Consider the following 26,302-nt stretch of genomic DNA (forward strand, 5'->3'; position numbering starts at 1 on the left):
ATGCTGCCCGACCTGCTAAGATTCTCCAGCATTTTGTCTGCGCTACTCCAGATTTCCAGCATTTCCAGAATCTTTTGTATCAACAGATTCTCTCCATCTCTTCCATCTCTTCCATTAGCAGTATTGCAAAAACTGAGGTGAGTTCATCTCTACTCTTCCATCTGCAAGGAAACACAGATTGTACCTTGGCTCGGAGGAGGATATAAGGAGATTACAAAAGAATGCAGTGGCACAACTGGTAGAATCACTGCCTTGTGGCCCCAGAGACTCTGACTGACCTCTGGTACTGTCTGTGTGGAGTCTGAATGTTCTCCCTGTGATGTGGGTTTCCTCCGAGTGCTCTGGCTTTCCCCCACATCCCAAAAACATGCCAGCTAGAACTAGAATGAGCATTACTATCACATGCAGCAAGACACAAGGGTATAATATCCAGACAGATCATTCCATACAGGAGGACAGCAGGCAGTACAAAAACAAAAGGTACAATGCAGAATGTAGTGTTGCAGCTACAGAGAAAGACTAGTGCAGTCGGCAGATTAATTGTCCAGTGTAAACTGCCCCTAGTATGTAGGTGAGTCTGGGGGAGCCAGTGATTGTCAATGTCAGATTAGTGTAACTGGTGGTCAACGTGGACCCAGGGGCCCAAGGTCCCGCCTCAACGCTGTACCTTCCTACCACTCCAGAGATGTGGCAAATGAAGTGCAATATGGGAAAATATGTACTTCTTTATTTTTGCACAAAAAAGTAAAATGAAGCATTTAATCTCAATGGTGAGAGGGCTAGAGATCAGAAGGTGTCTGAGAGTTTGATTTGCAAAAGTTTAGTTGGTAAGTGAAGCAAGTGATTAGGAAAAGCAGAATAATGTAGCAGTGTGAGGCCCTCTGTTGTTCAGGGTCGACCGTGGATATTGCGTCCTAGCTGCCTACGTGACACGCAAGCCAAGGTCGTACGATATGCACGTTCAGCAGGCTCATTACGTGACACGCAAGCCAAGGTCGTACGATATGCACCTTCAGCAGGCTCACTACATGACACACAAACCAGGGTCGTACGACATGCTATTGCTCCTGCAGCTGGCTCTCCCTCTCCACACTGCTGATGAATCCAAAGAATATGGCACCATCGTGTCGCAGGAGTAGCCAGTCAGCATTGAACTCAACGTAGGACTGCCATAGGGACTCCAGCTCCAGCCTTTCCCTCGGGGTTCACTCTTGAAGCCTTCCCCATGAGTGGGTATAGCTGCAAGGCAGCAGAGGTTTGAGATCAGAATTCTTCTTCTCCTGGGTGAACTGCCAACTACAGCTGTCAAACCCTATCTGCCTTAAGGCACCAGCAACCTTCCTTGTCAGGAGCTGTACTTGGCTGTCAGACGCACACTATTGGGAGTATTTAATAGGTAGTGGGTGTTTATCCCCACTATCTCCCCTGGCTATGACAACCTTAAGGAACCATGGTTGTATATTGACTAGGAAATTAAATACAGAAGTAATTGAGATTGGAATTTATTGTCACATGTAGCAAGATACAGTGAAAAGCTCACAATTTATCCAATTTCCCCCGGGATCAATAAAGTATGACTATGACTAATGAGAGAACATTACACAATATATTGCAGTAGAACAAGGTAAAACAATAACAAAGTGTAGTTGCCGTAGGGAAAGTGCAGTACAGGTGAACAGTATGGTGTAAGATTATAATGAGGTAGATGGGGGGGATGTTAATGTATTGATTATAATTCAGGGAAGATTTACTAGGTCAATACCTGGAATGAACAGATGTTATTAAGAGGGAGTTTTGGATAGTCTAAACTTCTGTCTCTGGGAGTCTGGAACATCCAGAGGTGACATCCACAGAAGTAGTCTTAACAGGAAGAACGTGGAAAAGATTACTCTTCTCATGGGAGCATGTCACTTCCCAAAAATTACCCATTTAAGACAGAGTAGAGATGAGATTTTTTTTCCCCTTTACAGTCCATCGCTGGGTAATGAGCAGGTTCTGTTTTTATGAAGGTCCATAAGGTGAAAACACATGAAAATCACTCGATACAGTAACTATTCCTCCACAGTGTTGTAATGAATGACAATGAAAGCACGTAATACTGATAAGAAGGAACTATTACCAAAAGAGGAGAGAGGGGAAACTCGTTCTGATATTCGTAGAAACATAAACATGCTCACACTGTACATTGGACTTTCCAGTTCAATAATATTATGGGAGCTCATTTGTCTGAAGGGGTGTCTACAAGTTGGAACTTCATAATCTGGGCATAGCTGGTAGATGGCTGTGAGTCTTTGGAATTCTCTTGCACTGAATACAGAGCTATGAATGATTTGAATGCAGTGGTCAACAGTCACTTGATAAACAAAAGTGAAAGGTTGCGGAGGGTAGACAGAAGGTGAAGTTAAAATGGCACCTGCTATGATTTTACTAAACAAAAGCAAGATTTTATTTCCCAGTTGCTGCCTTTGCTTTGATTTCAGACGTTTCCATTTTACACAGTTTCTTCTTTGTAATTCCAAGCTTCAGTCCCTCCAAGTCCTAGCACGGGCACTCGTTGTTCAATGTGTGCTTGAAAGCAGGCATGGAGCAGCACTGGAAAGGGCATTTGGCCTACAATATTGTCCTGCTGCTGATGCCAATTTATACTAAATGCTAACTAGTTAACCAACCTATCTCCTCCTCCAACTGACAGAACTGGTCCTCCAGCTCCACCCACTTACTCCAGACTCGAGGGGTAGCCATGGGCACTTGCTTGTCAGCTATGTAGAAAACTCTACGTTCGAAGCTTTCCCCAGTTAGACTCCTCACCTCTTCCTCTTGCTACATTGATGACTGCATTGGTGCTGCTTCATGTACCCATGCTGAGCTCATTCATTTTGTCAACTTTGCCTCTAATTTCCACTCTGCCCTTAAATTCACTCTGTCACCTCCCTCACTTTCCTCAATCTCCCTGTCTCCATCTTTGGAGACAAACTCTTTCATAAGCTACTGATACCCATGGTTATCTCAACCATACCTCTTCCCTCCCTATCTCCTGTAAAAATGCCATTCCCTTTTCTCAGGTTCTTCACCTCCACTGCATCTGTTTCCAGGATGTGGCTTTCCATCCCAGGGACATCAGAAATGTCCTCTTTTGTTAAAGAACGGGATTTCCCTCCCTTTACTATTGGTGCTGCTCTCACCCGCATCTCTGCCATTTCCTGAACATCCACCCTCATCCCATCTTCCTGCCGCTGTAATAGTGATGGAGTCCCTCTTGTACTTACCTACCACCCCATCAGCCTTCACATGCAACTCATCATCTCTACCCTCCGCAGCCTCTGCCATCTCCAAAGAAGGAATGCTACCATGTAACATCCCACCCCAACCCCCCGCTATCCACAGGGAATGCTCCCTCTGCGATTTCCTTGTCCATTTCTCCATCCCCACTGATCTCCCTCCTGGGACTCATCCTTTCAAGCACCCTAGGTGCTACAGCTGCCCATACACCTCCTCCCTCAGCTCTATTGATGGCCCTAAATCGTCCTTCCAGGTGAGGTACACTTTACCTGTGAATTGTCGGTGTTGTCTATCGTGTCCGGTGGTCCTGATGATGTAGCCTCCTCTACACTGGCGAGACCCTTTGTACATTGGGGTACCACTTTGTCGAGCACCTCCGCACCATCTGCCACAAACGACTTCCTGGTGGCCAAACATTTTAATTCCAATTCCGATTCCTGTTCTGATGTGTTGATCCATGGCCTCCTCGTTTGCTAAAATGAGGCCACCCTCAGGGTGGAGGAACAACACCTTATATTCCATCTGGGTAACCTCTAACCTGATGGCATGAACATCGATTTCTCAAAATTACAGTGAACAAGTTTTCCCCTCTCCCTTCTTCTATTCCTTATTCTGACCTTTCACTTCTCCCCGCCTGCCTATTACTCCCCCCGGGTGCCCTCCTCCTTCCCTTTCTCCTATTGTCCACTCTCCTTTCCCATCAGATTCTTTCTTCTCCAGCCCTTGTCTTTTCCCACCCAACTGGCTTCACCTATCACCTTCCAGCTAGTCTCTTTCTCCTCCCCCCCCATTTTATTCTGGTATCTTCCCCCTTCCTTCTCAGTCCAGAAGAAGTGTCATGGCCCAAAACATTGACTGTTTACTCTTTTCCATAGACGCTGTCTGACCTGCTGAGGTCATCCAGCATTTTGTGTGTGTTGCTTTGGATTTCCAGCATCTGCAGACTTTCTTGTGTTTGTGATCTACTAAATTTCCTCCTCCTGTGTATCATCCATATCCCTCTAGTAGCCCCATATTTCTTTGTTTATCTACGGGTCTCTTAAACCCCACTAAATTGCCTGATACTAGGTAATCCCTGGTAACTCTTTCAAGTCACCTACCATTCTGCATAAAAAAAACGTGGCTCTCACATTGCAGTTACACTGCTCCTCTTAACCTTAAAACATGTCCTCTGGTATTTGACATTTCTACCCTGGGCAACAGATTCTGACTGTCTATCCTATCTATCCCTCCTACAATTTCTTAAAACCTTTATCATGTTATCATATTAACTGTTAATTTCACATTATATGTTAATGATCTGGATGATGGAATTGATATCTTTGTTGCCAAGTTTGCAGATGATACAAAGATAGATGGAGGGGCAGGTAGTGTTGAGGAAACAGGGAATCTGCAGAAGGACTTAGGCAGATTAGGAGAATGTGCAAAGAAGTGGCAGATAGAATACAGTGTCGGGAAGTGTACGGTCATGCACCTTGGTAGAAGGAATAAACTGTTTTCTAAATGGGAGTGAGTTCAGAAATAAGAAGCATGAAGGGAATTTGGAGTCCTTGTGCACAATTCTCTAAAGGTTACTTTGCAGGTTGAGTCAGTGGTAAGGAAGACAAATGCAGTTTTAGCATTCATTTTGAGAAGACTAGAATATAAAAGCAAGGATTTCATGCTGAGACTTTATAAGACCACATTTAGAGTATTGTGAGCAGTACTCAGCCATGTATCTGAGAGATGATGTGCTGGCATTGGAGAGGGTCCAGAGGAAGTCTCAGAGAATGATCTTGGAAATGAGGGGGTTAATATCTGAGGAACATTTGAAGGTTCTGGTCCTGTAGTCATTGGAATTGAAAAATGAGGAGGAATCTCATTGATACATACTGAATATTGAAAGGCCTAGAAACTTAGATAGAGGATATTTCCATTAGTGGGAGAGTATTAACAAAGGACACAGCTTGAGAATAGGATGGCATACCTTAGAACAGAGATGAGGAAGAATTCTTTAGCTAGAGGGTGGCGTGTTTGTGGAATATATTTCCACAGAGGTTGTGGAGACCAAGTCATTGGGTATATTTAAAGTGGAGGTTGATAGGTTATTGTTTAGTAAGGGCATCAAAGGTTACAGGGAAAAGGCAGGAGAGTGGTTTGAGAGAGATAATAAATTATCAATGATCGAATGGTGGAGTAGACTCAATGAGCTGGATAGCCTACTTCTACTTCTATGTCTTATGGTCTTATGGCTTCCCTTAGCCTCCAACCCTCTAGAGAGAGAACAACTCAAGTTTGTCCAACCTTTCCTTATAGTTCATACTCTCTCGGTAAACCTCTTCTGCATCCTATCCATGGCCTACACATACTTCCTATAATGGGGTGACCGGAACTGCACAGAACACTCCAAATGTGGTCTGACTGAAGTTCTATATAACTGCCGAATTACTTCCTTACTTTTATACTCAATACCTCCCTCCAATGAAGGCAAGCATTCCAAATGCTTTCTTTACCACTTTATCCACTCGCAGAGCCATTTTCTGTGAACTATGCACCTGGACCCCATAATCCTTCATTTCCTCAGATCTAAAAGAGCTTAAAAGAGCTGGCTGTTCTTATCAGACAGAGGAAGCCATCAGGTACACATATTTTTCTGGTGCAGGGCTGGGGCAAACTGTACAGACCGCAGCGTGCACACAGGCCAGACTTCCAAATGAGCCGGTAGTCACGGGACTGGGTGAAGCTCAGTGAAAGGGGTGTAGGTGGAGGGGATGAGTCTTTCGGCCTCTGATCCTTGCACCTCTTGCAATTCTGGCATCCAATCTTGAATTTAACTTCAATTTGTGAAGAGGATGGGTTGTGGGTTGAGAGGGTTGCTGAGGTTTACAGTGACCTCTGGTTGGTAGATCATATGAGGGAAAGAGAGAGAGAGAAATCAAAGGGACATGTAAAAGCTGTGAAATGCGGGTCAGAACTGCGGTTGGGAACTGAAATTAAAAGAAGAATGATAGAAGTGACCTGCATATCACTCAGTTCTGTGAGAATTAGAGAAAGGAACTTACCAGAGATTGTTGAATTCAATATTGTTGGATCTGGAAGTTGAGGTATACTTCACCCAACTTACACTGAGCCTTAAGATCAGCGGCAGATGAGATGGGGCATTAAGCTGACAGGCAACTGCAGGTTCGGGGTCACTTCTGGTAAGATGGCAGTGAATTCAGTCACAGTGGCTTCTGCAAGATCAACTAAAAGTGTTATTGACTGTTTTAAAAATATTTTTTATGACGCAAGATCCTGCTGGACATTAAGAACTTAAAGTACTGCAGGTCTACCTCATCAGCGAGCTGCTTAGAGGCAGGAAAACTGAAGGAGTTGGACTTGGTGCAGATCGTGCTTGTGCCTATGTCAGAGAGGCGTTGGAGGGGTCAGAACACACAGGTGGTGTGCAGTCTAACAGCGAGTGATCATCCTAGTTGCTTTTCTTGTGATTGCAAGACCCTGTTGGACATCGTTAATGTGGAATGCTACAAGTCTGATTCACTGAATTATTGGCAGACAGCAGGGGAGCCATGTGGCCTCGCTTGTAGCAAGGACTAGGCCTCAAGCCACAGTGTCGCCTATTTACAGCCTCCCTGGAGAGAGATGTTGGATTCAGCGTGCTCCACTGGAGATGATGTGGTGTGGCGTTCAAGCTGGATTTGGTACTGCACCCCTACCACACCCCCACCCGATTTTTTTTTAGCAGAAGACAAGCTATATTGTGTTTAATTGTTTTATTTATTGAGATACAGTGGGGAATAAGCCCTTTGGCCCTTCAAGCCATGCTGCCCAACAATTCCCCAATCTAATCCTAACCTAACCATGGGACAATTTACAATGACCAAGTCAACCTATCAACCGGTATGACTTTGGACTGTGGGAGGAAACCAGAGCACCCAGAGGAAACCCACACGGTTACGGGAAGAATGTACGAACTCCTTACAGCAGTGGCAGGAATTGAACCTGGGTTGTCTGTTTTGTAAAGCATTGTGTTAACCACTATGTTATTGTGTTCAGCTGCAGGTTTCTGTAACATTCATGGACTGGACTATTTTCTTGTGTCACTGTATTTTACTGATAATTTATACGTGCTTGCTAACTTATATGTGCTTTATGCTGTGTGTGACTGTTGGTACAATGTTTACACCTTGGCCCCAGAGTAACACTGTTTCATTTCGCTGTATTCATGAGTATTCGTGTATGGTTGAGTGACAATTAAACTTGAATTTAAACAGAGTGTGGTTACCCAGTCTGTGATTGGTTTCTCCACTGCAGAAGGGATCATTTTGTGAACACTGAATGCAGAATGGTAGATAGGGAAAGCGTAAACGCTTCCCTAAAGGTTCCTGAACGGTAGGAAGGAACAGAAGCTGCACGGGCAAGTGCCAATGAAAGGTGCGTGTTAGGTGGAAATGAAGAAAGGAAGCTGGGAAGTGAACTCTTGTGCTCCCAATCTATCTTATCGTGCCCCATGCACTTTGTTTACCTGCACTGTGCTTTCTCCAGCTACAATTACATGTTGTGTATTCTGTTTCTCTTTTTTTCTACACTAATGCACACAAGCGTCTCATGATCTGTCTGGATTGCACATGAATGGAAGACTTACACTCTATGGCAAATGCTCTGCCCATGACTGCAAGAAGAGAGCTATGGACACAATTCAGCACATCACAAAGATTATAGACTCTGTCTACATTTCTCAATGCCTCGGTAAAATAGCAGCATAATCAAAGACCCCATCCACTCTGGCCATTCTCTCTTCTTCCTCCTTCCATTAGGCAAAAGATACAAAAGCCTGAAGCTCAAAGGCGGCTTCTATCCCACAGATATAAAACTATTGAGTGGTCCCCTGGTACAAATGATGGACTTTTGACCTTACCTCATTGACTTTGCATCTTATCATCCGTCTGCACAGCAATTTCTCTGTAACTGTACCACTTTATTCTGCTTTCTACTATTGTTTTCCCTCAGTGCCTAGCTGCAATGAAATTATCTGTATGGATGGCATGCAAAACAAAGTTTTTCACTGTACCTCGGTACCTGTGACAGTAATAAAACAATTTACCAATTTAGCATACTATATATTCCAAGTTTCTGCGGACAACCTCACATTTACTAGGAGCTTTGCAACATCCATTCTTCAAGCAGCAGCACTCACCAGGTGCTGGAAGAGTGCAGGTTATATCGCTGTTTACCCCTCCAATGTCACAGCTACAAGACTGGGTGTCCATAGCTGTTACGTCTGGCAAGAGATCAATGGAACTGCTCAGTGAAACTGACACACAGAGTTCTCATCCCCGCTTCTGAGGGAAACTCATTTATGAGAATCTCATAATCAAAGACTGTGATCCTAACAGGCCATATAAAAAGCTGTGTTAGACTGACACACAGAGCTGTCTAAACATCATTAAAATATATTGAATCAATTTCTATCCATATTGTTTTTAACTTCAACTTCCTCCCAAATGGCCAAATCTGATGAAGCCAGACCCTGAGATTCTGATATTTGCCATACCTGAGTCTTGCCATCTTCAGAAGTTTTCTGATGACTCTGCCATAGTTGGATGCATCAGCAGGGGAGATGAGGCTGAGTACAGGGCTACGGTGGGAAACTTTGTCACATGGTGTGAGCAGAATTATCTGCAGCTTAATGTGAAAAAGACTAAGGAGCTGGTGGTAGACCTGAGGAGAGCTAAGGCACCGATGTCCTCTGTTTCCATCCAGGGGGTCAGTGTGGACATGGTGGAGGATTACAAATATCTGGGGATACGAATTGACAATAAACTGGACTGGTCAAAGAACACTGAGGCTGTCTACAAGAAGGGTCAGAGCCGGCTCTATTTCCTGAGGAGACTGAGGTCCTTTAACATCTGTTGGACGATGCTGAGAATGTTCTATGAATCTGTGGTGGCCAGTGCTATCATGTTTGCTGTTGTGCGCTGGGGCAGCAGGCTGAGGGTAGCAGACACCAACAGAATCAACAAACTCATTCGTAAGGCCAGTGATGTTGTGGGGTTGGAACTGGACTCTCTGACGGTGGTGTCTGAAAAGAGGATGCTGTCCAAGCTGCATGCCATCTTGGACAATGTCTCCCATGCATTACATAATGTATTGGTTGGGCACAGGAGTACATTCGGCCAGAGACTCATTCCATCGAGATGCAACACAGAGCATCATAGGAAGTCATTCCTGCCTGTGGCCATCAAACTTTACAACTGCTCCCTTGGAGGGTCAGACACCCTGAGCCAATAGGCTGGTCCTGGACTTATTTCCATCTGGCATAACTTACATATTATTATTTAATTATTTATGGTTTTATACTGCTATATTTATACTTTATTCTTGGTTGGTGCAACTGTAATGAAACCCAATTTCCCTCTGGATCAATTAAGTACGTCTATCTATCTATCTTTGCTTCATAATTACTGATCTCATTGGCTCTTCCGCCACCTCACTGAAAGGTCAACCTCAGACCCACTGGAGGGTGGGCCAGGCAACCTCAGTCCCACCAGAGAGTGGTCCAAGCAACCTCAGTCCCACTGGAGGGTGGTCTAGGCAACATCAGTCCCACTGGACGAAGGTCCAGGAACCTCAGTCCATCAGAGGATGGTGCAGGCAACCTCAGTAACACTGCAGGCTGGCACGGACCTGTTACTTTTTTCTATTCTGTTAGATGACTTGCTCTGAAATATCCCCTTCCAAAACTTTTTTTTTCATAGCTATGGGTCCAAAACATCTCTAGAGATATTCCACAATGTGACTGCTCTGCCTGGGAATGAATGACAACCACCCTGTGCTCGCTGACAAGTCCAGCAACTGTTCCATCTCAGAAATCTCATCCTTATGATTAAATCTCTCTGCACTCTTCCCACCCCTATCATTCCGCATTGTTTCCAGTCCTGCAAGCTTCCCTCATCTCCTCACTCCCCCGGTCCTGACCTGCACTGATCTACAGCTTCCTTTACTCCTCTGATAACTGGCTGTGCCTTCAGATGCCTAACCTCTGGGGTTTGGAAATCTCCCTCCACTTCTCCTCTATTTGCATACTTACAAGGTAGATGGAGACCATTTGGCCTCTCGTCTATGCTCACTCCCCTATTGATGTATATCGCCACATTCCTATCAACTACCACCCTTCACATCAGGGGAAATTACAACAGCCAATTAACCCACAAGCCCAGATGCCTTGGAGTGTGGGAGGAAACTGGATCACCAGGAAGAAACCTGTGTGGTCACTGGGAGGACATGCAAACTCCACACAGACAGCACCTGACTTTAGGATTAATCCCAGGTCACTGGAAACCCTGCAAAATCTTCTTTGAGAATGTTCCTCATTACTTCATCCCTACTCATTTTGGTGCCAATATTGGCCAGTCTTTGCCCCTGTCAAGTACCTGGGGACATGTAACCACCTGAAAATGGCTGATGGTTGTTCCTAGCTTTATCTTCTGCTGAAGTACTGTGTTTTAAACCAATGGAAGAGAGCTGGAATTATTCAGACTGGATTAAGCCTGGAATGTTCTAGCATATACAGGAATCCCTATGGTATCAGGGAACTCACTGCCTAAACTAAACTAGTTCCTGGAGGTCAAAGAGCAAGGTTCAAGCCCAGGCAACGCCCTGAATTTGAGATGGAGAAGACAGTTTATTCAGCACTCTTACTAACAAAGGCATCCAATATTTCACCACTTCCCTAAACCACTTGATGGGAAACAGACTTCCCAAGTTCCTAAGAAGCATGTTTTCTGTCAAAGAATTTTTACAATGTATTTCACAGTTATACATAAAGACATTCAACACTTGCAAATACATGTACAGAGTGAAGTGGAATGATGGAGCACACAGAGTTCACATCCACTGCAGGCCACCGCCAGGCTAACAGATGCAACATTTTGCCTGCTCCTGGGCTCAGGGGTTCCTGCTTCATGAGGTGAAGGAGATTCTCCAGACCCACTTGTGCTGAAGCTGTTTTGGGCTCTCTCCCTCCACCAGCCGTGAATCACTTGTGCTCCCTATCATCAGCAACCTCACCTGGTCCCTCCTTACTGACTAATAAACATTAATAAAGAGCATCAGTATAGTTACTTTCTTGAGCATCTAAAAAGATCTGAGTTACTCACAAGGATTCTCTTGGACTCCTGTTAATGCGCTATAGAAAGAATCCTGGTCAGTTCTATCTCAGCCTGGTTTAACAATTGCTCTGCTCTCACTGCCCAGTCTATCGTGGGCTTGTCACTTCCTTCCATCCAGTCTATTTTCATGGTACGCTGTTTCAGGAAGGCTAATAATACCATCAAGAACGCCTGCCACTCTGGCCATTCCCTTTCTCTCTTCTATCTTCAGGAAAAAGATAGAGGAGCTCGAAAGCTCGGACATCCAGATTTTAGAGTGGCTTCTTCCTCACTGCTATCAGACTCCTGAACCATTCACCTCTTCCACGTGGTGCTGCCATGTTTTCAGATGAGAGAGGTAAGGAGGGCTATGATCTGGATGCAGGTGGACGGCCCTGGACAGAAGGCCCGGCTGGCAAATGGCCTGGTTCTGCACTGTAGTGCTCTACGATTCTGTGACTCTACGATTCTGTGACTCTACGATTGTGTGACTCTACGATTGTGTGGCTCCACGATTCTGTGGCTCCACGATTCTGTGGCTCTACGATTCTGTGTCTCTACGATTCTGTGACTCTACGATTCTGTGACTCTACGATTCTATAACTATGATTCTGTGGCTCTTAGCTCAATCTTCCCTGGATATTCTAGTGTCACTACAGCTTTTTTAACACTACCTCAGTTTGCACTACAACCTTTGCACCATCCCACTGGTTGGTGTTCGTTGTTGTATTTACCGTTACCATGTGCTATTTATTCTGTGAGTTTCACGCAAGGAAGGAATTTCATTGAATCCTGGTAGAAGTGACAATTAGCTAATCTAATCTCAGATAATCGTCCATTCACCCCACAGTATGGTTGGGCTACTGAGTGGCAACGATTCATTCCTTTAGCTACGGTTGAGGGTGTGGTCAGGAACCCACACCCCGCCTCACGGCTGGAAACCCATACGGATTGTGCTGTTTCCGTGAACATTGAGTGGCAGGCTCCATTCCACTGCATTGAGACCACTCCAGTGCAGACGCCTGGGAACTGCGGCAGTGGGGAAAGTGCATGAGGACACAGGCGGCTGAATTAGTAATGCCCTGCACTGCTGGGGTAGCTTGTGGGGAACTCCTCACCATACCCTAGTGCTATTCGGCCCAGTGGCACGAACAACGAATTTTCAGTTTCGGGTACCCTCTGTCCCTTTTTCTACAACCCCCCCCCCACCAAGCCCCATCACCCTGTTTGATTCCCCACTTCCTCTCCTCCACCCACTCCATCTCCCATCTTCCTAATACTCCTCCCACTCTCTCCCTTCCAACACTGTTCCCTTCTGCCCTCCTCACCTCCCTTCCTTAGTTACCTTCTCCTATAAGACTCCATCGTCTATAGCCACTCATCACCTCCCAGTCTATGTCACTGCCTCCACTCTCCCCTCCTCCATCTGCCCACCACCCTCCACACCTGGATCCACCTTGGCCTTCCTCTTCTCTTCACCCCTTTGCATTGGTTTTCTCCCCTCCATCAGGACTCGACCTAAAATGTCGGTTTTCTGTGACTCTGGCTTTCATCCTCATCACCAACTGCTGGACACGTCCTTCTTCCACAGAATCGTGAGCACCAGCACCAAACAGAGTTCACAGCCAGTCACAGATAAGAGTGAGTACTGTTTCAAAGTAATCAAGTTAGTACAGTGAGAGTAAAATTAACTTAATACACAAACAATGGAATAAAACATAAAACCCTTCTTCCCAACACCACTCCCCCAATTTTTCCCACTCCCCAACATTCCCCACTTCCCAACATCCCCAGTCACCCAACATTTCCCACTCTCCAACATTCCCCACTTCATGTTCCTCATTCCAAACATTCCCCATTCCACCAACATCTCCAACAATCCTCACTCACCCAATATTCCCCACTCCCCAACATTCCCCATTTACCCAATATTCCCCACTCCCCAAAATTCTGTCATTGGTCTGGTCCATGAAGACACATTCCGGTTCACGGTCTGGTCCATTGTTCCTTATTCCAGGTTTTCCAGTTTTCCCTTGTCCTGTTGTGTTCCTTAATTGAGGCACATGATTCCCATTTTGGGCGGGTTACATAAACAGCTCCTGGGTTCAGCTTCGGTTGCTGGACTGTTCCCTTCCCTTTCCCTTCCCCCTGTAGCCCTTGGCTGAAGCCTTGCCTGCTACCTTTTGCCTGAAGCCTCGCCTGCTACTTTCCCGTGTCCTCACCTGCTACTTTCCCGTGTCCTCACCTGTTATGCTGTCAGGTTCAACTGCCAGGGCAAGACCGGGGCCTTGCTGTGTCTAGTTAAGGAACTGTCTTTCATTGTTTGGAACTGTCTCTGTGTCCACACCTTCGCTAGGTAGGTCCGGCCGTTTGCCACTACCTTGAGTGGAAATCTGTCTCTCAGTGTTCTGTGTATGAGTCCCGGCGCTATGTCCTGCTCCATAGTAGGGGTCCTGACTCTCTATAGAGCCTTGGCCCCAAGTCCTGTTCCCAAGGAGGGGTCCTGGCTCAGTGTTCTATGTTCCTTTCCTCACTCGAGCAAGTCAAGGCTTTATGTTCACGTCCTGTCCATGTGCCTCGCCCAGCCCAGGAGTAGCATGGCCAGTCCGGTGCTGGTGTTCCCTCGTCCTGTCCAGGAGTTTCATGTCCGGTCCTGTAGCCATGCCACATCCTGTAGCCACGTCTTGTCCTCACCTAGATCTAGAGTCCAAGCTCATGTCAAGACCCAGGTTCCAGGTCCCTGTCCAGTCTCTGGCTCGGAGTCCTTGACCCGAGTCAAGACCCAGGTTCTGGATCCTTGTCCAGTCTCTGGCTCGGAGTCCTTGTCCAGGTTCCTAGTTCCTAGTTCCTCATCCAGGTCCCGCTTTCCTAGTCCAGTCCTAGCCCAGGCCCTATATCCTAGTCTCGTCCAGGGCCCGTGTCTTGTCCAGTGTCATCTCTTCCTCACTTCCCTTGCTTTCTTGACACACCTAGTTCTGTTCCTTGTACTTCAGTGTCTGTGTCTTGCATTTGGGCCCAGTCCCAGCACTCCCCATATGACAGAACAGTCCAGACAAATATGGACCCAGCGACACAGACACTGTCATTTTACTCTTGCCACCCGGGTTTCCCTTCTGTTAAATACCCTCCCACCCGGCCGTGTCGTCCTTAGTCCCGGAGAGCCTGTTTGGTCGCCAGGAGGCTCCCATGGGGGGGGCGGGGGGGTACTGTCATGGTCCGGTCTGTGAAGTCAGCATTCTGGTTTACGGTTCGGTCCATGGTTCCTTATTCCAGATTTTCCAGTTTTCCCTTGTCCTGTTTGCCTTAATTGAGGCACACGATTCCAATTTTGGGCTGGCTACGTAAACAGCTCCTGGGTTCAGCTTCAGTTGCTGGACTGTTCCCTTCTTTTCCCCTTCCTTCTGTAGCCCTTGGCTGAAGCTTCGCCTGCTACCTTCACCAGTGTCCTTGCCCGTTACTCCGTCAGATTCAACCGCTAGGGCAAGCCGGGGCCTTGCTGTGTTTAGATAAGAAAATGTCTTTCATTATTTGGAACTGTCTGTTTGTGTCCTCACCTTCACTAGGGAGGTCTGGCCATTCGCCACTACCTTGAGTTGGGAACTGTCTCTGCGTCCACACCTTCGATAGGTAGGTCCGGCCGTTTGCCGCTACCTTAAGTTGGGAGCTGTCTCTTTGTGCCCTTGCCTCCACTGGGTAGGTCCGGTCGTTTGCTGCTACATTGAGTGGAGATCTGTCTCTCAGTGTTTTGTCCTGCTCCCTAGTAGGGGTCCTGACTCTGTGTAGAGCCACGGCCCCAAGTCCTGTTAGTAAGGAGGGGTCCCGGCTCTGTATTACATGTTCCTGTCCTGCCTCGACCAAGGCTCTGCGTTCCTGTCTCTCTCAACCAAGTCAAGGCTTCATATTCTCATCCCATCCATGTGCCTCGCCCAGCCCAGGAGTACCTCACCCATCCCGATGCTGGGGTTCCCTCGTCCTGTCCAGGAGTCTCATGTCCAGTCCTGATGCCATTCCTCGTCCTGTAGCCACATCTTGTCCTCGCCTAGATCTGGAGTCCAAGCCCGAGTCAAGACCAAGGTTCCAGGTCCCTGTCCAGTCTCTGGCTCGGAGTCCTTGTCCAGGTTCCTAGTTCCTAGTTCCTCGTCCAGGTCCCGTTTTCCTAGTCTAGTCCTAGCCCAGGCCCTGTATCCTGGTCTCATCCAGGGCATGTGTCTTGTCCAGTGTCGTTTCTTCCCCACTTCCCTTCCTTTCCTGACACAGCTAGTCCTGTTCCTAGTACTTCAGTGTCTGTGTCTTGCATTTGGGCCCGCTCCCAGTGCCCTCCTTATGACATATTCCCTACTCACCCAACATTCCCAACTCACCCAATATTCATCATTCTAATCCTTCCCCATTTCCCAATTCTTAATATTTCCACTTCTCAACAGTCCCCAGTCACCTAACATTCCCCATTCCCTCAACCTTCCCCACTCTCCCAAAGGTGTAGGTTAATTGTAAATTTTCTTGTGATTAGGCTATATGGTTAAATAGATGGGTTGCTATGTTGTGTGACTCATTGGACCAGAAAGGCCTGTTCCACACTGATGTCTCAAAATTAATTAATTAATTAAAACATGGCTAACATTCCATAATCCTTAACATTCCCCATTCCTCCAACATTCCCCACACCCCAACATTTCGCATTCTCTTAACTTCCCCACTCCCCAGCATTCTCCATTCCCACTACGTTACTCACTCCCCCATTTTCCCCACTCTCCCTACATTCCCAACACCATCCACGGTAGCTTAATGGTTAGTGCAGCGTCATTACAGTTTGGGGTGTTGGAATTCGGAGTTCCATCACGACATCCTCTGTAAGGAGTCTCTGTATCTCTTCCCCATGGGATGCTGTGTTTTCTCCAATCCTCGTTTTCCTCCCTCTGTCCAAAGACCAACCAGGTAGGTTAATTGGTCTGGGTAAATTGTCCTGTGGTTATGTTAGGGGTAAATCGGGATTGTTGGGGGTCGCTGGGCGGTGTGGCTCGAAGGGCCGTAAGGGCCTATTCAGTGCAATATCACTAAATAAAACAAATAGAACATGTTTCATTCCTTCCAGAGTTGCCCGTGCATGGCTGCCCTTGAGAAGGTGGCATCTGAGCCTCTGAAGGTTGGATGAGGATGGTGCTCTGATCTGCTAAGGGGCAGCCTGACGAGAGGAAGTTGAAATGGGCTGTTGCCCTTTTTCCCTTGTTCTTTGCTGTGGTGAACGCATTGCCATGAGTTCCGTGAACATTGAATATCAGCATCTTTCTCATAGCCTTGAATCACGGAACCCTCAAGGTGCATGCCTCACGTAGGAGTCACTCACGTTATCTTGCCCATGTTGACCAAAAGTCTGATCACTTAAACTTCCCAATTCTGCTGATTTGGTTCATGGTTCTGCTGATTACAGCTCTTTGAGCTCATGTTTTAGGTACAATGGTCTTTGAGCTCATATTTTAGTTACAATAGTCTTTCCTATCTCCATTGCCTTTTTAGGCAGTGAGTTCAAGTCTCTTTGCACTTTAAATAAACATGAGGGTGTTACAGCATGTAGTGTCAGGTTCAAACCTAGTTTTGGACTTGTCTACATGGATGTTCCACATTCTTCCCATGACTCTTTTGGATTCCCCACCCCCACCCCCCCCAGCTTTCTCCAAAGACTGCTGTAAATAGCCCCTAGTGTTGGTTTATGTAAAAGAGACAAAGTTGAGCTGATGGGCATGTGAGAGAAACGTGTTGTGTTTAAATAGGACTGATGAGATTGTTCAGCTGGCAGCTAGCATAGGGCAGTTGGTCAAGCAGCGTCCTTCTATGCTGTAGTAGGTACCTTTGTTTGCTCAGCTCCCCTTGATCTCTCCACCAATTAACAAATTACCTCTCTGACATGGGAAAAGCTTTCAAAGTCAAAGTAGAGTGTATTGTCTTACCACAAGTACACGTACACAGGAACCATTTTGACAATGATATTGGAAGTGTGCTTAGCCACACCATGATTGTGTATAGGAAGTAGAATGAGGGCTATGCACCCGACCTTGAGGTGCACTGTGTTGATGGTCAGCAAGAAGGAGATGTGGTTAGCAATCCTCACTGATTGAGATCTGCCGATGAGGAAGTTGAGTTTGTTAAGCTTGGGCTATCTGCTCAACACCTCCACTCCATCTCATCCAGGTCAATCTCGTTTGCTTCATCACTAATGTTGTCACATCTGTCTTCTGGAAGAGTGATCAGAAATACACAGTGCTCTAGTTTCAGTCAAACTAATATTTTATGTCTTTCTATATTCAGTGACTTGGCCAATAAAAACAAGTATCCTATATGCTTTCTTAACCATCATAATTTCATGAGTCCATAGACGAGTCAGATGCTGCACACTTCTCAGTATCATCATGTCTTCTCACACTTTGTTTGCTGTTCCCAACACCATTCCGGACTGAATTCCACTTGTCCTCATGTGCCAACCGTACAGTTACCTGAGTCCTTCCCATAGATGCCACTTGCTTCCTCACTTTCAATCACAATGTCAGCTTTTGTATCATTGACAAACTGTTTATCGTGGCTCCTATATTTAAGTCCAAGTCATTAATAATGTCAATAATAGAAAGCAAAGGCCAGGGCCTCACTGCACACAGGCCTCTGGTAACAAACTCCAGTCAAGCATTATCCTTTGTTTTCTTCCATTGAACTTGCTTTGAATTCAATGTGTTACTTACATTTTATGAAAGTCCTGGGCTTTCAATGTCCTGACCAATCTGTCACATGGGATTTTGTCAATTGTTTTATTGAAATTGATATAAACTACAGCAAATCGGGGTTTGATTGGTGCACGACTGCACAAGTGTGTGGACGTCAGCCAGTGAGAGCAGCGAGAAGAGTTTAAAAGGAGAACCTTATTGAGCAGGTGACAGAGTAGGAAGGCTTTGGCTCAACAGGGCTATGGCATTAACGCGTTGAGGCAAGGTAGGTTGCCTGTGTAGATTACAGACAGGAAGAATGTGTGTGAGGCCGGTATTCTGGGCTCGGTGTCAGATGTTGGAAGTCCAGGAGGCTCCCAGCCACCCGGTCGGCCACATTTGCTCCATGTGTGTCGATCTGCAGCTCCTTAGGGATGGGGTTAAGGAAATAGAGATTGGAGGTGCAGCTCGATGACCTTTGTCTGGTCAGGGAGAGTGAGGAGGTGATAGGAGCTACAGGCAGGTAGTCACACCGAGGCTCAGGGAGACAGATAAGTGGGTAGCAGTCAGGAGAGGGAAGGCCAGGAGTCAGAGGCTAGAGAGCACCACTGTGGCTGTGCCCCTTGACAATAAGTACTCCTGCTTGAGTACTGTTGGGGGAGACGGCCTACCTGGGGAAAGCAACAGTGGTCATGCCTCTGGCAGGGTCTGGCTCTGTGTCTCAGAAGGGTAGGGAAAGGAAGAGAATGACAGCAGTGATAGGAGACTCTATAGTTAGGAGGTCAGACAGGTGATTCTGTGGACGCAGGAAAGAAGCATGGATGGTAGTTTGCCTCCTAGGTGCCAGGGTCTGGGATGTTTCTGATTGCATCCAAGATATCCTGAAGTGGGAAGGAGAACAGCCAGAGGTCGTGGTACATATTGGTACCAATGACATAGGTAGGAAAAGGGAGGAGGTCCTGAAAACAGACTACAGGGAGTTAGGAAGGAAGTTGAGAAGCAGGACCTCAAAGGTAGTAATCTCGGGATTATTGCCTGTGCCACGTGACAGTGAGTATAGGAATAGAATGAGGTGAAGGATAAATGTGGGGCTGAGGGATTAGAGCAGGCGATAGGGATTCAAATTTCTGGATCATTGGAACCTCTTCTGGGGCAAGAGTGACCTGTACAAAAAGGGCAGGTTGCACATGAATCCCAGGGGGACCAATATCCTGGTGGGGAGGTTTGCTAAGGTGACTGGGGAGAGTTTAAACTAGGATCACCGGGGGGTTGGGACCTGAACTGAAGAGACGGAGGAAGAGACGGTTGGCTGACAAATAGAGAAAGCTTGGAGACAGTGTGAGAGGGAGGATAGACAGGTGATAGAGAAGGGACGCGCTCAGACTAATGGTTTGAGATGTGTCTATTTTAATACAAGGTGTATTATGAACAAAATGGATGAGCTTAGAGCGTGGATCAGTATTTGGAGCTATGATGTTGTGGCCAGTACAAAGACTTGGATGGCTCAGGGGCAGGAATGGTTACTTAGAGTTTCAGGCTTTAGATGTTTCAGGAAGGACAGGGAGGGAGGCAAAAGAGGTGGGGGTGTGCACTGTTGATCAGAGATAGTGTCACGACTGCTGAAAAGGAGGAAGGCATGGAGGGATTGCATATGGAGTCTCTGTGGGTGGAAGTTAGGAACAGGAAGGGGTCAATAACTCTACTGGGTGTTTTTTTTATAGACCACCCAACAGTAACAGGGACATCGAGGAGCAGATAGGGTGACAGATTCTGGAAAGGTGTAATAATAACAGGGTTGTCATGGTGGGAGATTTAAATTTCCCAAATACCGATTGGCATGTCCCTAGAGCGAGGGCTTTAGATGGGGTGGAGTTTGTTAGATGTGTTCAGGAAGGTTTCTTGACATAATATGTAGATAAGCCTACAAGAGGAGAGGCTGTACTTGATCTGGTATTGGGAAATGAACCTGGTCAGGTGCCAGATCTCTCAGTGGGAGAGCATTTTGGAGATAGTGATCACAATTCTATCTCTTTTACCATAGCATTGGAGAGGGATAGGAATAGATAAGTTAGGAAAGCGTTTAATTGGAGTAAGAGGAGATATGAGGCTAATCAGGCAGGAAATTGGAAGCATAAATTGGGAACAGATTTTCTCAGGAAAATGTACTGAAGAAATGTGGCAAATGTTCAGGGGATATTTGCGTGGAGTTCTGCATAGGTACGTTCCAATGAGACAGGGAAAGGATGGTAGGGTACAGGAACCATGGTGTACAAAGGCTGTTGTAAATCTAGTCCAGAAGAAAAGGAGATCTTATGAAAGGTTCAAAAAACTAGGTAATGAGAGAGATCTACAAAAATTATAAGGCTAGTGGGAAGGAGCTTAAGAAAGAAATTAGCAGAGCCAGAAGAGGCCCTGAGATGGCCTTGGCGGACAGGATTAAGGAAAACCCCAAGGCATTCTACAAATGTGTGAAGAGCAAGAGGGTAAGACGTAAGAAAATAGGACCAATCAAGTGTGACAGTGGAAAAGTGTGTATGGAACTGGAGGAGACAGCAGAGGTACTTAATGAGTATTTTGCTTCAGTATTCACTGCACAAAAGGATCTTAGCGATTGTAGGGATACTTGCAGCAAACAGAAAAACATCACAACCGGACAAGATGTACCCCAGGCTACTGTGGGAGGCGAGGGAGGAGATTGCTGAGCCTCTGGCGATGATCTTTGCATCATCAGTGGGGACAGGAGAGGTTCCAGAGGATTGGAGGATTGTGGATTTTGTTCCATTATTCAAGAAAGGGAGTAGAGATAGCCCAGGAAACTATAGACCAGTAAGTCTTAATTCAGTGGTTGGTAAGTTGATGAAGAAGATCCTGAGAGGCAGGATTTATGAACATTTGGAGAGGCATAATATGATTAGGAATAGACTGCATGGCTTTGTCAAAGGTAGGTCGTGCCTTACAAGCCCGATTGAATTTTTTGAGGATTTGACTAAACTTATTGACGAAGGTAGAGCAGTAAATGTAGTGTATATGGATTTCAGCGAGGCATTTGACAAGGTACCCACACAAAGCTTATTGAGAAAGTAAGGAGGCATGGGATCCAAGGGGACATTGCTTTATGGATTCAGAACTAGCTTGCCCACAGAAGGCAAAGAGCTGTTATAGATGGGTCATATTCTGCATGGAAGTTGGTGACCAGTAATGTGCCTCAGGGATCTGTTCTGGGACTCTTACTCTTCGTGATTTTTATAAGTGGCCTGGATGAGGAAGTGGAGGGATGGGTTAGTGAATTTGCTGATGACACAAAGGTTGGAGGTGTTGTGGATAGTGTGGAGGGCTGTCAGAGGTTACAGCGGGGCATTGATAGGATGCAAAACTGGGCTGAGAAGTGGCAGATGGAGTTCACCCAGATAAGTGAGAGGTGGTTCATTTTGGTAGATCAAATATGATGGCAGAATATAGTACTAATGGTAAGCCTCTTGGCAGTGTGGAGGATCGGAGGGATCTTGAGGTCCAAGTTCATAGGACACGTAAAATTACTGTGCAGGTTGACTCTCTGGTTAAGAAAGCATATGGCACATTGGCCTTCATCAATCGTGGGAGGAGTTTAGGGGCTGAGAGGTAATGTTGCAGCTATATAGGACCCTGGTCAGACCCCACTTGGAGTACTGTGCTCAGTTCTGATTGCCACAGGAGCTTGCCTTATGCGAATAGGTTGAGTGAACTCAACCTTTTTTCCTTGGAGCAACGGAGGATGAGAGGTGACCTGAAAGAGATGTACAAGATGATGAGAGGCATTGATCGTGTGGATAGTCAGAGGCTTTTTCCCAGGGCTGAAATGGCTAGCACGAGAGGGCATAGTTTTAAGGAGCTTGGATGTAGGTACAGAGGACATGTCAGGGGTAAGTTTTTTTTACACAGAGAGTGGTGAGTGCATGGAATGGGCTGCGGCAACGGTGGTGGAGGCAGATACGATAGTGTCTTTTAAGAGACTCCAGGACAGGTACATGGAGCTCAGAAAAATAGAGGGCTATGGTAACCCTAAGTAATTTCTAAGGTAAGTATGTGTTCGGCACAGCTTTGTGGGCCGAAGGACCTGTATTGTGCTGTAAGTTTTCTATGTTCTAAATCCATTCTTCTCCTCTACACCCTTTATCTTGCTTCAAAAATAATTCAATCAATCTAGCCAGACTCCCTTTACAAATCCATGCCAACTAAAAACTTGATTAACCTGTGCCTCTGGAACTGCTGATTTGTGCTGTTCCTCAGGATTTCTGTCTCACACTTTGTCCACACCCTGTGACAAACTGAACAGCTTCTGATTCCTCGTCCTCTCCCTTTCAAACTGCAAGACGCATCATCCTTTGGAATGTATTACTCAGAGCTTGAACTGCCCCCACCATTATTTACATTAACTTACATTCATCTCCTTCTGTCCCTTCTATCTTTTGCTTTTTGTAGCTCTCTCTCTCTTTCTGTCTCTCTCTCTCACACAAAGTTTGCTATTTTCAATATTTCCCATTCTTCCTCCTTAATCAATAGGTTCGATAGGTTTCAATGTTTGAGAAATGTATGCAATATACACCCTGAAATTCTTTTTCTTTGCAAACATCCATGAAAACAGAGGAGTGCCCTGAAGAATGAATGACAGTTAAACGATAGAACCCAAAGACCCCACCCCCCCAGCTCCCCCTCCCACACACAAGTAGCAACAAGGTAACAACCCCACCCCAATTCCCACCAGCAAAAAAAAAAGCATCTGCACCCTCCACCGAGCACTCAAACATGCAGCAAGCATCAACAAAAGGCACAGACTTGCAGTACCCCAAAGACTACTCGTTCACCCGGTAATTCGACGTACCACAGGCTCACGCTCTCTCTCTCTCCCTAATTAGGGAAAAAGAGGTGTCCCCATTTCAAGGTTTAGTGTCAATGTTTTCATTGTTTCCCTTTTCCACAAAGGTACAGAGTAATCATTTGGAATCATACTTCTTATTATTTCCACACTTTGATCTCTAATTGGCCACACTCCTTCCCTGTTCCCCTCATTCCCTTCATGTGTTTGAGAAATCTGAGCCTTTCCTTGTTTTTTACCCATTTGCATGTTTCCATAACCCCTCCTTACCTCCCCATTTTACTTCTAGGTTTCACCCTGCACCTCCTGCTCTCTTCCAGACCATCTGCAGTGTGGAGCTTGTGGCATTGTCCCTCTTTATCTCTCCAAGCCAGTACCTCTCCTTGATGTCTGAGTCCAGACTTGAGAATTACTTTGTCTATCATTGGAAAGATATCAAGGCTGAAGTCTTGCTCTGTTCTTCTCTTATGTCTCCCTCTGTTTTGATCTTTTTCATCATCAAATGTCTCTCTGCTCTGATCTTTTTCACCATCTAAGTTTAAAACTTTCACACCCAGCCTTCCATTTTCCTTTTGTCATAACTGTACTTTTTGATCACTGCTTCCAAAATGCTCTCCACACTCTGAGGAGCATTCTCTGAAACTAAATCCAGTAATGCTTGTTACAATTCATTAAATAAGTTCTACGCAAGCCATTTAAGAACTTTGTATTTTTTTACGCTCTCAACGCTGTCACTGAACTGCTGATGTTGGCTGTTGAAATCCCCCACTGTTACTTTTTATTTCTGCTTTTCTCAGAAACACCTACATATTTCCTCTTCTATCTGCTTCTAACAGTCAGGGGGCCCCTTTAGGGTGACTTTCCTAATGTCATTCCTCAATAACAAACATGCTTATTTGATGATGTTTCTTTGATATCATTCTTCTTCAATCCTATCAATGTTTCCTGAATCGATATTGCAACACACCCATCTTTTCTATCCATTTTTATCTTAACAGAAAACCTTGTAACCAGGAATTTCAGCTGTCTCTCTCACCCATCTTTAAGTCTTGTGTTTGTCAAACCACAATATCATACCCGCTGCAACCTCTGTTTACCACTTTTATTTCCTCGGACCTGCATTAACATAAACACGAGATAGAAGCTAAACGATCTGCGGTAGCTGGGTATCTGAAATAAAAACTGAAAGTGCTGGGAAGTCTCATTCTGATGAAGAGCCCCATACCGAAGCATTAAACGTTTCTCTTTCCACTGATGCTGCCTGAGCTGCTGAATGTTTCCAAACTTTATGCTTTTAATTAAGCAAACACAATGAGGGTATTGTGTTCAGTTTTGGTCACTCTGCAATAGGAAAGATGCTATTCAGCTGGAAAGGGTGCAGATAAGATCTACAAGGATGATGCCAGATCTTGAAGGACTGATTATAGGGAGAGTTTGGACAACTTAGGAGTTTATCCCCTGGAGTGTAGGAGACTTAGAGATGATGTTTTTCCCAGGGTTGGGGCATCAGGAACTAGAGCGCATAGGCTCAAGTTGAGAGGAGAAAGATTTAATAGGTACTTGAGGGACAACAATTTTACACAAAGGTTGGTGCACGCATTGAATAAACTGTCAGAGGAAGTGGTTGAGGCAAGTACAACAACAACTTTTAAAAGATAGTTGGACAGATACATGGATAGGAAAGGGTTAGAAAGTTATGGGGCAAACATGTGCAAATGGGATTAGCTAGGACTGGCATCTTGGTCTAGTTGGACCTGTTTCCATACTGTATGACCCTAATTCATTAATGCAAAGCTTCTGTTTCCCTTTTCCTCCCTCTGTTTTCTCAGCTTTACAAGCCTATTTGTCTGCTTTTCCGTCTTGTCTAATTCCCTCCCTTTCACACCTCTCTCTCCCTTTGAAATTGCAGACATCCACATCCCCATAATGAACCCTTTCCAATGACACTAGCAAGGCTATTGGTCCCAGCCCTGTTTCGGATGCGATCTGTCTGTCATGTACATGTCTCACCTCCATTAGGAACAATCCTAATTCTGGAATATCCAACGCTCTCCTTCCTGCACCATCTCTTCCCAGCCACACATAAACATCTGCACCACTGACCTATCCCTGGCATGTAGCACTGTGAATGATCAGCAGTCTTGAGGAGAATATTTCAATGTAATCCTGTCTTTGTAATCTGCCTGTTTGATCCTATCCAACTTGTGACAAGAGTACTGACATGAATCACAACGTCCCCTCAAAATTCCCCCCGGCTGCTCTGAGATATCAATGCCCCAGCACTGTGGAAGCAGAATGTGTGGAAACAGAAGCCTCTCCAGCTCCCTGAAGCAATGTAGATTCTCGATCTTTACTGATCCACAAGCTTCAAAACTCGGGCCTCTGTACCTCCCTTGGCAACTGGATTCTTGACTTCTTCATCAGGAGAAGTCAAGTCGTCCTTCACTTCCTCGCTGACAGTCAACACAGGTGCATCTCGAGGATGCATATTTAGCCTATTACTCTACTCTCTCTACACTTATCACTGTGTGGTTAGGCACAGCTCAACTGCCATTTATAAAGCATATTCAATGTTTTAGGAACAGCATCTTCCCCTCTGCAATTACATTCCTGAATGGTCCATGAACCATGAACACTGCCTCATTATTCATGTTTTGTACTATTTATCTGCTTGTTTATTTATTTATTGATGATAACTTACAGTCATTTGAAATGTCACCATACTCAAGTGCCCATCAGAGAGCCTGATGCACTGCTGACCGTCATTCTGTTTGCCCGCTGTCTCCCTCTCCCACAACAGCCCTAGCTGTGGGCTGTTGGCTGAGCATTTACTCCAGTAACAGGCGGCACAGTCAGACATATTGAGTGCAGGCAGGAGGACCCTACAGACACTCACCTGCACACTTACCTGCCACTCCAGGACCCCCACCAAACCTGCCTGTGGTCACTCTCAGACCACACCGTGCATGGGAGACACAAACTTCAAATTATGATTTCTGATTGGCTAAAAGATGAGTCAAGTTGAGTTTATTTTCATGTGCTCAAGTTCAGATGAAAGACTTGATTGCAACATCAGAGGCATATAGGTACAGTCAACAAACAGGATGTACAGTACTTTAAGCACTACATAATTATAAGACAATACCGAAGAATGGATTTTGATGGAATGAAACATTAAGCATCAGACATTTACCTGGTGGAGCTTTCTGGGGAAGATGTGCCTTCAGAGACTCAAGCAGTGATGTTGCCAGCAGTTGTGGGTTAATTAGTTTCTGCTGATGTATGACAGTCGACAGGCCTAAACGCAATGGAAATATTGAACATGACAAACTGTGAGAGTTCTGGTTGCCACT

At 45.7% G+C, this 26,302-nt stretch overlaps 1 long non-coding RNA gene across 1 annotated transcript; it reads right to left on the minus strand.

Moving 5' to 3' along the window:
* LOC140188297 (uncharacterized) lies at positions 1-26,302 on the minus strand. The gene is made up of 4 exons (XR_011883268.1): positions 26,143-26,302; positions 6,321-6,491; positions 3,549-3,817; positions 1-161 (listed from the first exon to the last, which is right to left on the minus strand). It is a non-coding gene; the product is annotated as an uncharacterized lncRNA (long non-coding RNA).

This window comes from Mobula birostris, chromosome 26 (genome assembly GCF_030028105.1).
Source record: "Mobula birostris isolate sMobBir1 chromosome 26, sMobBir1.hap1, whole genome shotgun sequence".
Classification (NCBI taxonomy): domain Eukaryota; kingdom Metazoa; phylum Chordata; class Chondrichthyes; order Myliobatiformes; family Myliobatidae; genus Mobula; species Mobula birostris.